The following is a 15,772-nucleotide window of genomic DNA, read 5'->3' as shown; positions in this document are numbered from 1 at the left end:
CTCTTTTAACAACTAACAACTGTTTCGTTTTGTTGTCTTAAACTGCTGCTCTGCCAAACAGCTGTACACAGCAAGCAAACAAACAAACAATCAAAGTCATTGCCAAGGCTGTTGTTGCAAGTAGTTACATTTGAGTTAGCTTTTAAAGAGTAACATTTAAGCCAGCTTTTGAGTGTTTGAGTAAAAGCTTTGTTTTCTTAACTCTCCCTATATCTTAATAAAACAGAATTTTGTTATGGTTTTGTTTAGAAAAAAACTACTACAGAACATTTGTTATGTTTTGTTAAATTTTCGTTGGTATTTTTTATTAAATTTTCTATTTTGTTCAACAACCCAAAGAAACAAACAAAACAAAAATAAACCATGTTTATTTAAATTTAGGGCATAAAATCTTTATTATATACGTGTTGCCTTAAGTTTTCTTAATTTAACTTTCTTCCTCAACTTTTCATTTGCATTTATGATGAAAAGATCTTTCAACAATGTTTTTGACTTTTACTTATCGTCTCTATTCATTCAACTTTAGTTAATTTTATGCAACCTAAAGCTATTTAAGTTTTTGTTAAATGTTCTAATTTCTATTGTGTGGCTTTAGAATGCTGTGACATGTAGTTTGTCATGTCAATGGGTCAATATGGTTAGTTGAGCATCAATTAGCCTCAAAAAAAGTGAAACACAAAGGTAAAAAGTAGTCTTTTTATCACACTAATCTTTAATAAAGTTATTGTTTTGACATAAACCAAACAAAAAACAGCAGTAATAATTTCAATAATAATAGTATTAAAACTGGGTTTTTAGATTTGTTTATTTCAAAAAAATATCAAAAAAAAAAAAAAATAATAATAGAACATACAAAAGATTATGGTTACGGTAGCGAAAGTTGTTGTTGATTAGAAATTTCAAATTTCTTATCATAAATCTATTTTAATGGAATTTTTTGGCAGGAAATTTGTTTGAGAAATGAAAGTAGTATTTTTTATAAAATTTTTATTTTTGTTATATATTTTTTGATTATGAGAATTATTCTGAAAATAAATGATATTTTTGATTGAGATCAATTATATGAAAATTATTATTTATAATTAACTTAAGATAAGCTGAAGAATGAAAAAGTTTATATTTTCTAGGAGGTTCCCATGAAAAAAATCTATACTTTTTATATGGGTTAGTTTGTATTGAAAATAGTCAATATTGTAACAGATTCTTATAGCCCCATAATAGGGGCCATGTCCGTCTTTTTATCTGTCTGTGTGTATGTTAAAATCAGTTTTCAGAACACCCTGGATACAATAATCTATATTCTGGACTATAGAATAGTCTATAGTCTTCACTATACAATATCCACAGTCTTGACAATAGAATAATCTATAAAATAGTTTATAGTCTTGACCAAAGAATAGTCTATAGTCTTGTCTATAGAACAGTCTGTAGTCTTTGCTATAGAATAGTCTATAGTCTTGACTATAGACTATTCTATAGCCTCGACTATAGAATAGTTTATAGTCTTGACTTTAGAATAGTCTATAGTCTTGACTATAGAATAGTCTATAGTTTTGACCATAGTCTTAATTATAGAATAGTCTATTAACTATAGAATAGTCTATAGTCTTGACTATCAAATAGTCTATAGTCTATTATAGTAAAGACTATAGACTATTCTATAGTCAAGACTATAGACTATTCTATAGTCAAGACTATAGGCGATTCTACAGTCAAGACTATAAACTATTCTATAGTCAAGACAATAGACTATTCTATTGTCAAAACTATAGAATAGTCTATAGTCTTGACTATAGAATAGTTTATAGTCTTGACTTTAGAATAGTCTATAGTCTTGACTATAGAATAGTCTATAGTTTTGACCATAGTCTTAATTATAGAATAGTCTATTAACTACAGAATAGTCTATAGTCTTGACTATCAAATAGTCTATAGTCTATTATAGTAAAGACTATAGACTATTCTATAGTCAGGACTATAGACTATTCTATAGTCAGGACTATAGACTATTCTATAGTCAGGACTATAGACTATTCTATAGTCAGGACTATAGACTATTCTATAGTCAGGACTATAGACTATTCTATAGTTAAGACTATTCATAGACAAGACTATACACTTTTCATAGTCAAGACTACAGACTACTCTATAGTCAAAACTATAGACTATTCTATAACAAAGACTATAGTCAAAACTATAGACTATTCTATAATCAAGACTATAGACTATTCTATAGTCAAGACTATAGACTATTCTATAGTCAAGACTATAGACGATTCTACAGTCAAGACTATAGACGATTCTATAGTCAAGACTATAGACGATTCTATTGTCAAGACTATAGACGATTCTATTGTCAAGACTATAAACTATACTATAGTCAAGACAATAGACTATTCTATTGTCAATACTATAGAATAGTCTATAGTCTTGACTATAGAATAGTCTATAGTCTATTATAATAAAGACTATAGACTATTCTATAGTCAAAACTATCAAATAGTCTATAGTCTATTATAGTAAAGACTATAGACTATTCTATAGTCAAGACTATAGACTATTCTATAGTCAAGACTATAGACGATTCTACAGTCAAGACTATAGACGATTCTATAGTCAAGACTATAGACCATTCTATTGTCAAGACTATAAACTATTCTACAGTCAAGACAATAGACTATTCTATTGTCAAAACTATAGAATAGTCTATAGTCTTGACTATAGAATAGTCTATAGTCTTGGATATAGAATAGTCTATAGTCTTGGCTATAGAATAGTCTATAGTTTTGACTATAGAATAGTCTATTGTCTTGACTATAGAATAGATTATAGTCTTAACTATAGAGTAGTCTATAGTCTTGACTATAGAATAGTCTATAGTCTCGACTATAGAATAGTCTATAGTTTTGACTATAGAATTGTCTATAGTCTTGACTATAGAATAGTCTATAGTTTTGACTATAGCCTTTGTTATAGAATAGTCTATAGTTTTGACTATAGAATAGTCTGTAGTCTTGACTATGAAAAGTGTATAGTCTTGTCTATGAATAGTCTTAACTATAGAATAGTCTATAGTCCTGACTATAGAATAGTCTATAGTCCTGACTATAGAATAGTCTATAGTTCTGACTATAGAATAGTCTATAGTCCTGACTATAGAATAGTGATACCATTGAATTTTCCTTTGTCTTTGACTTAATAATGGATAAGTACTGAACATGAATTTTGAATTTCCAAGCATTAGATTAAGATATCTTGAAAAAGAGAAATACAATTTTATTTTAAAGTCGATAGATTAGACTTTCAGATGATCTCGCGCTATTATAATGTCTCAAATATGATCAAAAGCGTTATTTTTGCAAATATTATCTTTAAAACTTGTTGTACATGATACATTCGAATTTAGGGCTCCTCAATGCTTTAGAGAGGTTTCTTTAGACACCGTGTGAAAATTTTTTTGAACTGTGGTATTTGCTTTGAAATTTCATAACATGTCCGCCGTGATGTTTTTGCTTTACCAATCAGAGTAACATTCTTATTGGAAATGGTGTTAGTTTTATCTCAAGCATGTTCTGTTGCAACATCTTTGTGTTATCAGACAACTCAAACGGTGCTGACAACATAGCGTTTTTGTAGTTTTAGTCACTTCTCTCTTTGGCTAAAGTTAAAATACGTAAACTTTATAAAATATGTCTAAATATCTGACATGTTATCAAATTTCCATAATATAGCGCTCAATGTCAACTAATCAAACTCAAATTTCAAAATCTTTTGAACAAATATAAGGAGAGAGATAAAGAGAAGCAGTTTATACGAATTTATCAATTTTTTATAAGGTACTAAAATGAAGCGATTTTGCAAAACCTAAAATCCGAAAAAGTTTCTCGTCTGTAATTTTGGTACAACATATTATAATTTGGTACCCTTTTCAAAATGCTTTAGTACGAAATAATAATTTGTAAATCTCATCACTGCTCTCGACAAAATCATTACAACATGCCAATGGTTGTATCAAACAAGTTGTAAACATATACTTACGTTTTTTTCACTTGCTTATTATTATTGTTCTAAGTTCTCTGCCAACATGTTTGTGGCTGAATACGACCCCAATAATAAATCTGCGGCCGCGACAAGCGTAAACTAATTTTTATTGTATTCCGCCACATATTATTTTGTTTGCAATTTTTTTTATTGTACATGTTGTGCTGTATTTTATCAACATAAATAAATAATAAATTTGTATGAAGCGTAATTTTTGTTGTCGTCGACAACGTCGTCAGTCGGTAAACTGTTTGTCTGGCAGGTGTAGTGGGGAGTAGTCTCAACCCCCACCAAAAAAACATGAATACAAAATGTGAATGAATGAATGAATTGAATGAATACATACACAGTCAAACAACCATTCGTCCATCCACTTTAAAGCGGCAAGATTTTTATTTTTGTTTGCATACACAAGCATTTTGTGTACTAGTGAGAAAAAATATAGGAAATAAAAGAAAATCAGCCCCATTCCCGGGTACACATAAATAAGTTTTACGTGAAATGTAATGAAATAACAGATTTGAATAGTCTTATTTAATCTAGACTATACTATACACTATAAAATAGTCTATACTATAGAATAGACTATAGTCTGGACTATAGAATAAACTATAGTCTGGACTATAGAATAATCTATAGTCTGGACTAAAAATAGTCGATAGTCTTGACTATAGAATAGTCGATAGTCTTGACTATAGAATAGTCTATAGTCTTGACTATAGAATAGTCGGTAGTCTTGACTATAGAATTGTCTATAGTCTTGACTATAGAATAGTCTATGGTCTTGACTATAGAATAGTCTATAGTCTTGACTATAGAATAGTCTATAGTCTTGACTATAGAATAGTCTATAGTCTTGACTATAGAATAGTCTATAGTCTTGACTATAGAATAGTCTATAGTCTTGACTATAGAATAGTCTTTAGTCTTGACTATAGAATAGTCTATAGTCTGGACTATAGAATAGTCTATAGTCTGGACTATAGAATAGTCTATAGTCTTGAATATAGAATAGTCTAAAGTCTAGACTATAGAATAGTCTGTAGTCTTAACTGTGATTAGATTAGTTAGTAGTCTTTACAATAGTATAGTCCATAGTCTTGACCAGAGAATTGTCTACAGTATTGACTATGGAATAGGCTATAGTCTTGACTATAGAATAGTCTATAATCTATAGTATAGTCAATAGCCTTGACTGTAGAATAGTCTACATTCTTGCCTATAGATTAGTCTATAGTCTTAACTATAGAATAGCATATAGTCTTGACTATAGTATAGTCTGGGCTATAGAATAGTCTATAGTCTTGACTGTAGAATAGTCTGTGGTTTGACTATAAAATAGTATATTGCCTTGAATATAGATTAGTCTTGAGTACATAATAGTCGATAGTCTTGAATATAGAAAAATCTATAGTCTAACTATGGAACAGTCTATAGACTTAACCATGCCTATAGAATATAATAGTCTATAGTCTTGACTATAGAATAGTCTATAGTCTTGACTATAGAATAGTCTATAGTCTTGACTATAGAATAGTCTATAGTCTTGACTATAGAATAGGCTATAGTCTGGACTATAGAATAGGCTATAGTCTGGACTATAGAATATTCTATAGTCTTGACCATAGAATTGTCTATGGTCTTGACCATAGAATTGTCTATGGTCTTGACTATAGAATAGTCTATAGTTTTGACTATAGAATAGTCAATAGTCTTGACTATAGAATAGTCAATAGTCTTGACTATAGAATAGTCTATAGTCTTGAATATAGAATAGTCTATAGTCTTGACTATAGAATAGTCTATAGTCTTTACTATAGAATAGTCTATAGTCTTGACTATAGAATAGTCTATAGTCTTGGCTTTAGAATAGTCCATAGTCTTGACTATAGAATAGTCTATAATCTTGACTATAGAATAGTCTATAGTCTTGACTATAGAATAGTCTATAGTCTTGACTATAGAATAGTCTATAGTCTTGACTATAGAATAGTCTATAGTCTTGACTATAGAATAGTCTATAGTCTTGACTATAGAATAGTCTATAGTCTTGACTATAGAATAGTCTATAGTCTTGAGTATAGAATAGTCTATAGTCTTGACTATAGAATAGTCTATAGTCTTGACTGTAGAATAGTCTATAGTCTTGTCTATAGAATAGTCTATAGTCTTATCTATAGAGCAGTCTATAGTCTTGACTATAGAACAGACTATAGTCTTGACTATAGAACAGTCTATAGTCTTGACTATAGAACAGTCTATAGTCTTGACTATAGAACAGTCTATAGTCTTGACTATAGAACAGTCTATAGTCTTGACTATAGAACAGTATATAGTCTTGACTATAGAACAGTCTATAGTCTTCACTATAGAACAGTCTATAGTCTTGACTATAGAACAGTCTATAGTCTTAACGATAGAACAATCTATAGTCTTGACTATAGAACAGTATATAGTCTTGACTATAGAACAGTATATAGTCTTGACTATAGAGCAGTATATAGTCTTGACTATAGAATAGTCTATAGTCTTGACAATAGAGTAGTTTTTAGTCTTTACTATTTAATCGTCTAAAGTCTTGTCGTAGTAGTTTATAGTCTTAACTATAGAATAGTCTACTGTCTTGACAAATGGTCTGTAGTCGTGACTATATAATGGTCTATAGTCTTGACAATAGAGCACTTTGGGGCAGACAGACTATATCTTTATCGAAAAACAATTTATATCTGTTTCGAGTATTATCGGGATTATGTTGTTTCTTACCTTTGTTTTAAATTAGGTGCCATTTTGAAATAAAATTCAGCTTTGATTTCCTTTTCTATTATATATAATTTTTATTTTAGTATATTATTTTTAAGTTTTTTAACTAAAATTTTAAGTATTTTTTTTTTTTTTTTAACAATATGCTTAAAATTTAAGTTTGTTGATTTTCTTTGTTCATTTTGAATCTTTTTCAAGTATTTTTTTTTTTATTTAACTAAAGCAGCAGTTTTTATTCGGAACTGGCTTTCTAAAGTAAATTTGCTTGAACTTTTTGTTTTTTTATTTTCGTTATTAGTTTTAGTTTATTACAGTTTTTGTTTTGTGTGACTTGTGAATTTGTATTTAAATATATTTAAAACTAAAAGAAAACTCTAATTGTGTGTCCAAAATAAAAAAGTTAATAATAAATTTTTTAAATTAAATTTATTTAAACTTATTGTTTGGTAATGATGTTCTACATTTTTAAGGATTTCTGTAAGGTTTGAAGTGTTTTTTGTGAAAACCATAAAGTAAACGATAAAAACTGTATAACAAAAGAGAAATTAAACGATTTTTTATAATTTTTTGTTTTTTCCTTTTAATGACAAGTACCAATTTTATCTATTGTAGAATCTAAGTGAAGGACTCGTGTACTTAAATACATAGACATAGATATTTTTATACACTTTCTGTGAAATACATACATATACATATGAAGAGGTTATTGAATTAAAAACGTGCTTACCCAGCAAACATTAACAACTTAATGGTTGTTGAATATAATTATGAAGGAAAATGAGAAGAGCTTTTGTAGGGGTTTTTTATACGAATTTATAATTAAGTCAGGACACTTGAAAGTATGAAAAATTATTAATCTTTTATAAAAAGATTAATTCATAATTCATTATAAATGAATTAATTCCTTTCAGTGCATGTAAAGGGGGTTAACTGTTTTAAACAAATTCAAAGGAAAAATATTCACTGATCTCTGTTAAAGATTTTTAAAGCAAAATCATTGTCAGAATTTTTAAACTTCAAAGGGGAAAATGATTTTTTACATTTCATTAACTTTTTCTGTGAATACTAATTCAATTTTAATATTGATTTTGTAGGCTTTCGAAATGAAATTCATTCATTTATGAAATTTAAAGCATTAACCATACAAACGATGTTTAATAACGGATTTTTTTTCAAATATCGTCAAATTTAGACCAGATGTGGAGAATACAAAAGCTCACTTTGGTCCATGATTGAGCACTTCTTTACTATAGTGAAGTTTAAATAAAACACTCAGTCCCTTCATATGTTTCACTTACACAGAGGGAAAAAGAAATATACACGCTTGGTACCAAATTGGCACCAAAGAGTTTGTAATTTTTCAATAACAACCGTTGTCAAAGTATATACATACGTACGACAACACTATGTCGCAACGTTGTCAACATTGCAACAATTCGTTGTCGAAATCTAAATTTTTTACACATACGTTGTCTAAATGTTAACAAACGTGGTAAGCTCACTATTGACAACGGATTGTTTTTTTGTATATACTTTTATTTGTTCCTATAAATCATAGGAACAAATAAAAGTATATACATTTTTGTTCTCCCTTATTAAACAAACTCCTTCTGAACTTTAAGCTCAACAAAAAAGGAAATCTCTAAAAAGAATAATATGTTTTTGTTTACCTTTAGTACACAAGTGTTTATCAATATAAGTAGTATAACAAAAATCCCTTTCTTTAAATTTTAAGACAAACAAAAAGAACGTTAAAAAAGTTTAATAATATAGTAGTGACAGGTGACATATTGTTCGCCTGAAGAACCACTTTAAAATTGTATATACCTATATATGTATGCATGTGTGTATTATTGTGTACTAAATAGTACAAAAATTTTTTCTATTACACTTAAAAATACGCGAACCTATTGTAGAAATCTATAGTCATACTGAAATATGTGTATACCTTGACATAAGTTTGTATTATTTCCTACATATAGATTTATAATAGTATTTACGAAATAGTACTATAAAGGTGTGTTGATTTAGTTACATACTCTAGTATACATACAAACAAGTGAATTTGTATGAAGGTGGGCAGTTTGATAAGTTTTTTACAAATGTTGAAGTGATTGATTTCTTGACATTTTCAATAACCTATATTTTAACTGTATTTTTATATGGTTTATAATCTAGTCTATAGTCCAAACTATATTATAGACTTGACTATGGTCCAAACTATAATCTAGTTTATAGTGCTGTCAAATACTTTAGTCAAATAATCTAGTCCATAATCTGGAATGTAGTCTATGTTATAGTATAGACTATATTCCACTCTGTTGTCTAGACAATAGTCTACTCTATAATCTGGACTATAGTCTGCTCTATAGTCACGACTATAGTCTGCTCTATGGTCACGACTATAGTCTGCTCTATGGTCACGACTATAGTCTGCTCTATGGTCACGACTAAAGTCTGCTCTATAGTGACGATAGTCTAGACTATAGTCTGCTCAATATTCTAGACTATAGTCTAGATTATAGTCTTCTCTATAGTCTAGATTATAGTCTGCTCTATAATCCAGACTATAGTCTACTCTATAGTCTACTTTATAGTATGGACTATAGTCTACTCTATAGTCTATTCTATAGTCTGGACTATAGTCTACACTATAGTCTGGACTAAAATCTGCTCTAATCTGAATTATAGTCTGCTCTATAGTCTGGACTATAGTCTACTTTATAGTCTGCACAATAGTCTATTCTATAGTCTGTACAATAGTCTATTCTATAGTCTGGACTATAGTCTACTCTTTAGTCTGGACTATAGCCTGCTCTATAGTTTGGACTATAGTCTCTCTATACTCTATAGTCTGGACTATAGTCTACTCTATAGTCTGGACTATAATCTACTCTATAGTCTGGACTGTAGTCTACTCTATAGTCTGGACTATAGTCTACTCTAAAGTCTGGTCTATAGTCTACTCTATAGTCTGGACTATAGTCTACTCTAAAGTCTGGACTATAGTCTACTCTGTAGTCTGGACTATAGTCTACTCTATAGTCTGGGCTATAGCCTGCTCTATAGTTTGGACTATAGTCTACTCTATAGTCTGGACTATAGACTACTCTATAGTCTAAACTATAGTCTACTCTATAGTCTGGACTATAGACTACTCTATAGACTATAGCCTACTCTATAGTCTGGACTATAGTCTACTATACAGTCAGGGCTAATAGTCTGGACTATAGTTTACTCTATAATCTAGACTACTCTATAGTATTGTCTTACCTACAGTATGGATAATATTAAGTTCTGAACTATGGTGAAGTCGATAGTCTAGACTATAGTGTAGTCTACAGTCTGGACTAAAGTCTACTCTATAATCTGGACTATAATCTTCTATATAGTCTGGACTATAATCTACTCTATAGTCTGAACTATAGTCAAGTTTATAGTCTGGATTATAGTCTAAATTTTAGACTGTAGTTTGGACTATGATCTAGTCTATTGTTTGGAATATAATCTTGTCAGTAGTCTGGTTTGTAGTCAGCTCTTTATAGTCTGTATTGTTCTCAGTAAAGGACTTTCCATCCTGCCCATGCCTGTACGAGTATGTCTAAACTTGTCTCCGTAACACAGATACTTAGTATGAGGACGACTGAATATACATACATACACATACTACAGATATGTATATGTAAGTGTTTTTTTCTTCTATTTCGTAAGTAATCATTTTTAAGTATTTGTTGGTTGTATTTTCTGACATAATTGGGATTTGTACTTGACAACATATGTTTAATATACAATTATAACCAAATACATACACATTAGTACATAGAAATAAACAAGTTATCTAAATAATAAAAAAAAACGTAAAATACTTTGACGTAGGACAAAAAAATGGAATAAAAAAATAAATAAACCGAAACAGAAAGGATAATCGATAAATTCTTAAAATAATACACAAAGGAGCTTTTTTTTCAGTAATTGTGTATGTGTTTGTATGTGTATGCTTGTAAGGATTTCAAAACATATGTCTGTGATTGTATGCGTAAATAATATATCTGTCTGTGTCTATGATTTTCTAAGTGTTAACATTTGTTTGTGTGTGTGCGTTAGTTTGTATTTTTTTCATTTCTTTTTTTGTCATTCTAACAACGGGTTTTTTAAGGTTGGTGACGTTTTTCATTCATCGCCTTAGTATCTGCTTGATATAGAAGTTCTAAAGAGTGATTTCGTTTTTCATTTAATTTTTTGTTTTTGTAAAAAAGAAAAAATCCAGAAAATGCTTCCAATTTTTAATTATTCTATTGCGGGGAAATGGTCTCGTAATGCCATATATCAAGATATCAAAAGATCTATTTGTCTGTAAAAATGTAATTAAGTTTTAAAGACTATAGACAATTCTATATTCTGAACTAAAGATCAGGCTATAATCTGGACTATAGAACAGAATAAAGTGTGGACTAAAGATCAGTCTACAGTTTTGACTATAGATCAGTCTGAACTAGAGATCAGTCTATAGTCTGCACTAAAGATCAGTATATAATATGTACCATTCATCAGTATATAGTCTGTCCTAAAAATCAATCAATAATTTTGATTATATATCAGACTATATACTGGACTAAAGAACAATCTATAGTCTGGACTAAAAAACAATCTATAGTCTGGGCTATAGATCAGTCTATAGTCTGGACTATAGTGCAGTCTATAGTCTGGACTATAGATCAGTCTATAGTCTGGACGATAGATCAGTTTATAGTCTGGACTATAGATCAGTCTATATTCTGGACTATAGATCAGTCTATAGTCTGGACTATAGATCAGTCTATAGTCTGGACTATATACCAGTCTACAGTCTTGATTAGAGATCAGTCTACAGTCTGTACTACAGATCAGTTTTGACTATATTATTATAGTCTGTCCTAAAAATCAATCTATAATTTTGACTATATATCAGACTATATACTGGACTAAAGAACAATCTATAGTCTGGACTAAAGAACAAGCTATAGTCTGGGCTATAGATCAGTCTATAGTCTGGACTATAGTGCAGTCTATAGTCTGGACTATAGATCAGTCTATAGTCTGGACGATAGATCAGTTTATAGTCTAGACTATAGATCAGTCTATATTCTGGACTATAGATCAGTCTATAGTCTGGACTATAGATCAGTCTATAGTCTGGACTATATACCAGTCTATAGTCTTGATTAGAGATCAGTCTACAGTCTGTACTACAGATCAGTTTTGACTTTAGATCAGTCTATGGTTTGACTATAGATCAGCCTATGTTCTTGACTAAAGATCAGTCTATGGTCTTGACTATAGATCAGTTTATAGTTTTGACTTTAGATCAGGACTAAAAACCAATCTATAGTCTGATATACATATATTCTTGACTATAGATGGCTCTATAGTCTATAGATCAATAAATAGTCTTGAGCATAGATCAATCTATAGTCTTGGGTGTAGATCAACCTATAGTCTGGACTATAGGTCAGTCTATTGTCTTGACTACAGATCAATCTATGATATATATTCAAATCAATATATAGTCTTGACTATAGATCAATCTATAGTCTTGACTATAGATCAATCTATAGCCTTGACTATAGATCAATCTATAATCTTGGCTATAGATAATTCCATAGTCCTGACTGTAGACCAATCTATAGTCTGGAATAGTTATCCGTCTATAGTCTTGAATACTAATTAATATATAGTCTTGACTATTGATCAATCTATAATCTTGGCTATAGATAATTCCATAGTCCTGACTGTAGACCAATCTATAGTCTTGAATACGGACCATATATTCTTGAGTATAGACCAATCTAAACTATTGATCAATCTATAGTCTTGACTATAGGTCAGTCTATTGCCTTGACTATAGAGCAATCTATAGTCTTAAGTATAGATCAATCTGTAGTCTTGACTGCTGATCAACCTATAGTCATGACTGTATAGTCTTGAATATAGATCAATCTATAGTCTTGACTACAGATCAATCTGTAGTCTTGACTATAGATCAATCTATAGTCTTGAATACTAATCAATCTATAGTCTTGACTACTGAGCAATCTATATAAAATCAATCTAATGTATTGACTATTGATCAATCTATAATCTTGACTATAGATCATTCTATAGTCTTGACTATAGACCAATCTGTAGTCTTGAGTATAAACCAATCTATAGTCTTGAATATTGACCAATCTATATGTTTGGCTATAAACCAATCTATATGTTTGACTATTGACCAATCTATACTCTTGAGTATAGATCAATCTATATAAGTTATAGCTCAGTCTGTATAATCACTATATAGCATTGACTATAGATGACTCTATAGTCTTGACTATATATTACTCTATACTCTTGAGTCTATAGTCTTAACTATAGATCGGTCTGTAGTCTAGACTATAGATGATCGAAAATGAGTTCAATCTTTAGAATATCTGTTTAATTTTGATGTAAGTATATAGTGAGAATTTGGTTAATAATAATCTTAACTACTTTCTCATGGCTACACACACACATACATTGCTAACTATTGTATATGTATAAAAATGTAGTTGTATTAGTTTCTAATAAATACCAGCAGGAATAGTTGAATAAAAAAAGGCCTTATTAAAAAGGCAAAAGGTCTTCTATAGTAATTTCTTTATATTTGTTTAAGAGTTAATCAAACTACTTACCTTTACTCTGGAAGACCTTTTCCAAAAAGTATATATTCTTAATTAGTTCTGTAGTATTTCAATAGTTTTTACATTTTAAGGAAGCCTTTATATTTAAGGCCTTGTTATTCATCCAGCTGGTTTTATTATTATTGTACCTAATACCAGCAAGTACGCAGCATGTATCTAACTAAATAATTAAATATATATAGTTTTTTCTTATATAGTAATTTTCTTTCTGTGGTTTCTAACAGTTAATTGATTTATTTATTTTTTTCTAAAGATATTGGTTCCAATTTGTTTTCTTTTAGTTTAATTTTATTATTATTTTCTATATTAGGTTACTAAATTAGTTAATAACTATTATCAATAATATATATTTCTATACTATATAAGTATGTATGTAGAATATGTAATATTATTGTAGTATAAGTATGTTTGTTTGTTATATTATATAGAATATATATAAATTTTGTTATTTAAGTCTTTTATTACCTTAAATTTTATATACAAATCTAATAAAAAAAAAGATTTTTTTCTTATACTGGGAGGTTTTAAGTTTTTTTTTTTTGTATTTATTATTTGTTTTCATAAATATAAATAAATTTAATAAAAAGGATATTGAATTAGTGTCTTAAGTCAAAAAGGAACTAAGCTGGAAATAAGTTTTTTTTTGGTTTCTTTTTTTATATATATAATTAATATGTATATTTAATGTTTAATTACATAGAGGTTGAAGGACTGACTTGCATAAATTATTATTAATTACTGTTTAGTTGAAGTTTAATTGGAAATTTTTCTATGGGGGAGGTATAATATAAAATCTAGGTTATGTATTGAGGAATTTGTTATAGTATGGATTCCATACTATGGAATTAAAAGAAAAAAAAACATTTATCATAATTTATAATAAATTGTTGCTACATATTTATATATAATAAGTATTTTGGCCTATTTTTCTGATGTTGAGTCCGTTTTGTATATGATACTGCAGGAACTACTAGAACTGCTCTTAAACCTAAAGAGTTGAGCATTTCCAAATACGATTGCCTTGGTCTTGGCACTATTCACATACCAAACATTAACACAACTTTCCGAATCAGAACCAGAGAAAACTTTTGGACGACGCACAGTGGTATAGGAAAAAAAAAGAGGGAAATAATTCGGTAACTTCTAAACGGTTAATCCGATTTTAATGAAATTTGGTATGCACAAAGAGGAGGTGTTGTCGAGTTTAGGTTTTGAATTTGGACCTTATAGGCCAACCAGGGGCCCGGCGGGGGGTCCTCAAATTAGGACACCTCGGCTATGTTAAATTTTTAAAACGATCCTATTTCTTCATCCTATTTTCTTCATATATGTAACAAATTTAAGAGTTAACCTTATGGATGAAAATAATAGTGCTAGGCAAATTTTCTAAAAGGTGTTGAGTTTTCCCTAATTAATTTGTCACTTAAAAAACATTAGGTAGGCATGTTATATATCAATGGAAAGGTAATTTTGTCTATTTTTCAAAACTGTATATAATTTTTGAAAATTAAAAAATTCGCGGAATACTTTTTTTAAAAAAAATTAAAAAATGTTTTTTATTCAGTTTTTGCGAAGATACAAATTTTTCAAATTGCAATAAAAATTTTATTTATGAATATTTTTTGATGAAATTTTACAGTTAGGTAGATTTTTTTACTCAAAATCCAAAATTAAATAAAAATTTCGAATTTTCTTATTAGAAATCCCGGAATTCCCAAAAAAGTTTTAAAAAATCCCAAAAATGGGATTTTTTGGTTTTTTGCCTATTATATCCATACCAGGGGCGGGGTTATCGAAACCCGTTACAAAATGATTAAGAACTTATTGGGTCATATAAAACAGGTCACTATAATTTGATATCGACTATGCGATTTGAGAATTTTTGCTCAAAATTTAATTTTCCATAAAAAATAGGGTTTTTTTGGATGGACCTGGTCCCCTCGGTATCAAAAATTTTTAGGTTTTGTTTCATTTATCGTATTTTATGTAAAGTCAGCTTTCCAAAAAGTATAAATTCTATATACATCTTCTTAGAAACTTTTTAGATAACTTAAAAAGAAAAAGATACTTTTTTCCCAAAAAAATGACAAAAAATCGCCTTTTTTTAATTTTTTAAATTTAAATGCCTATAACTTTGGACTCAGTCATGATTTTTACATAATTCTTTCACTGCTTGGTATATAAACTTGTTGTTAAGCAAATAAAAAAAAAATGGCGAAAATCGGAAATATTTGGACCTGCTATTATCAAAAAAACTAAAGTAAGGACGGTAA

The sequence above is a fragment of the Lucilia sericata genome, unplaced genomic scaffold (genome assembly GCF_015586225.1).
Source record: "Lucilia sericata isolate MDLA Ls3-8-SP2 unplaced genomic scaffold, ASM1558622v1 Contig000299F_arrow, whole genome shotgun sequence".
NCBI classification, from domain to species: domain Eukaryota; kingdom Metazoa; phylum Arthropoda; class Insecta; order Diptera; family Calliphoridae; genus Lucilia; species Lucilia sericata.
The sequence above is the reverse complement of the archived record's forward strand: the minus strand, read 5'-3'. Positions refer to the sequence as shown.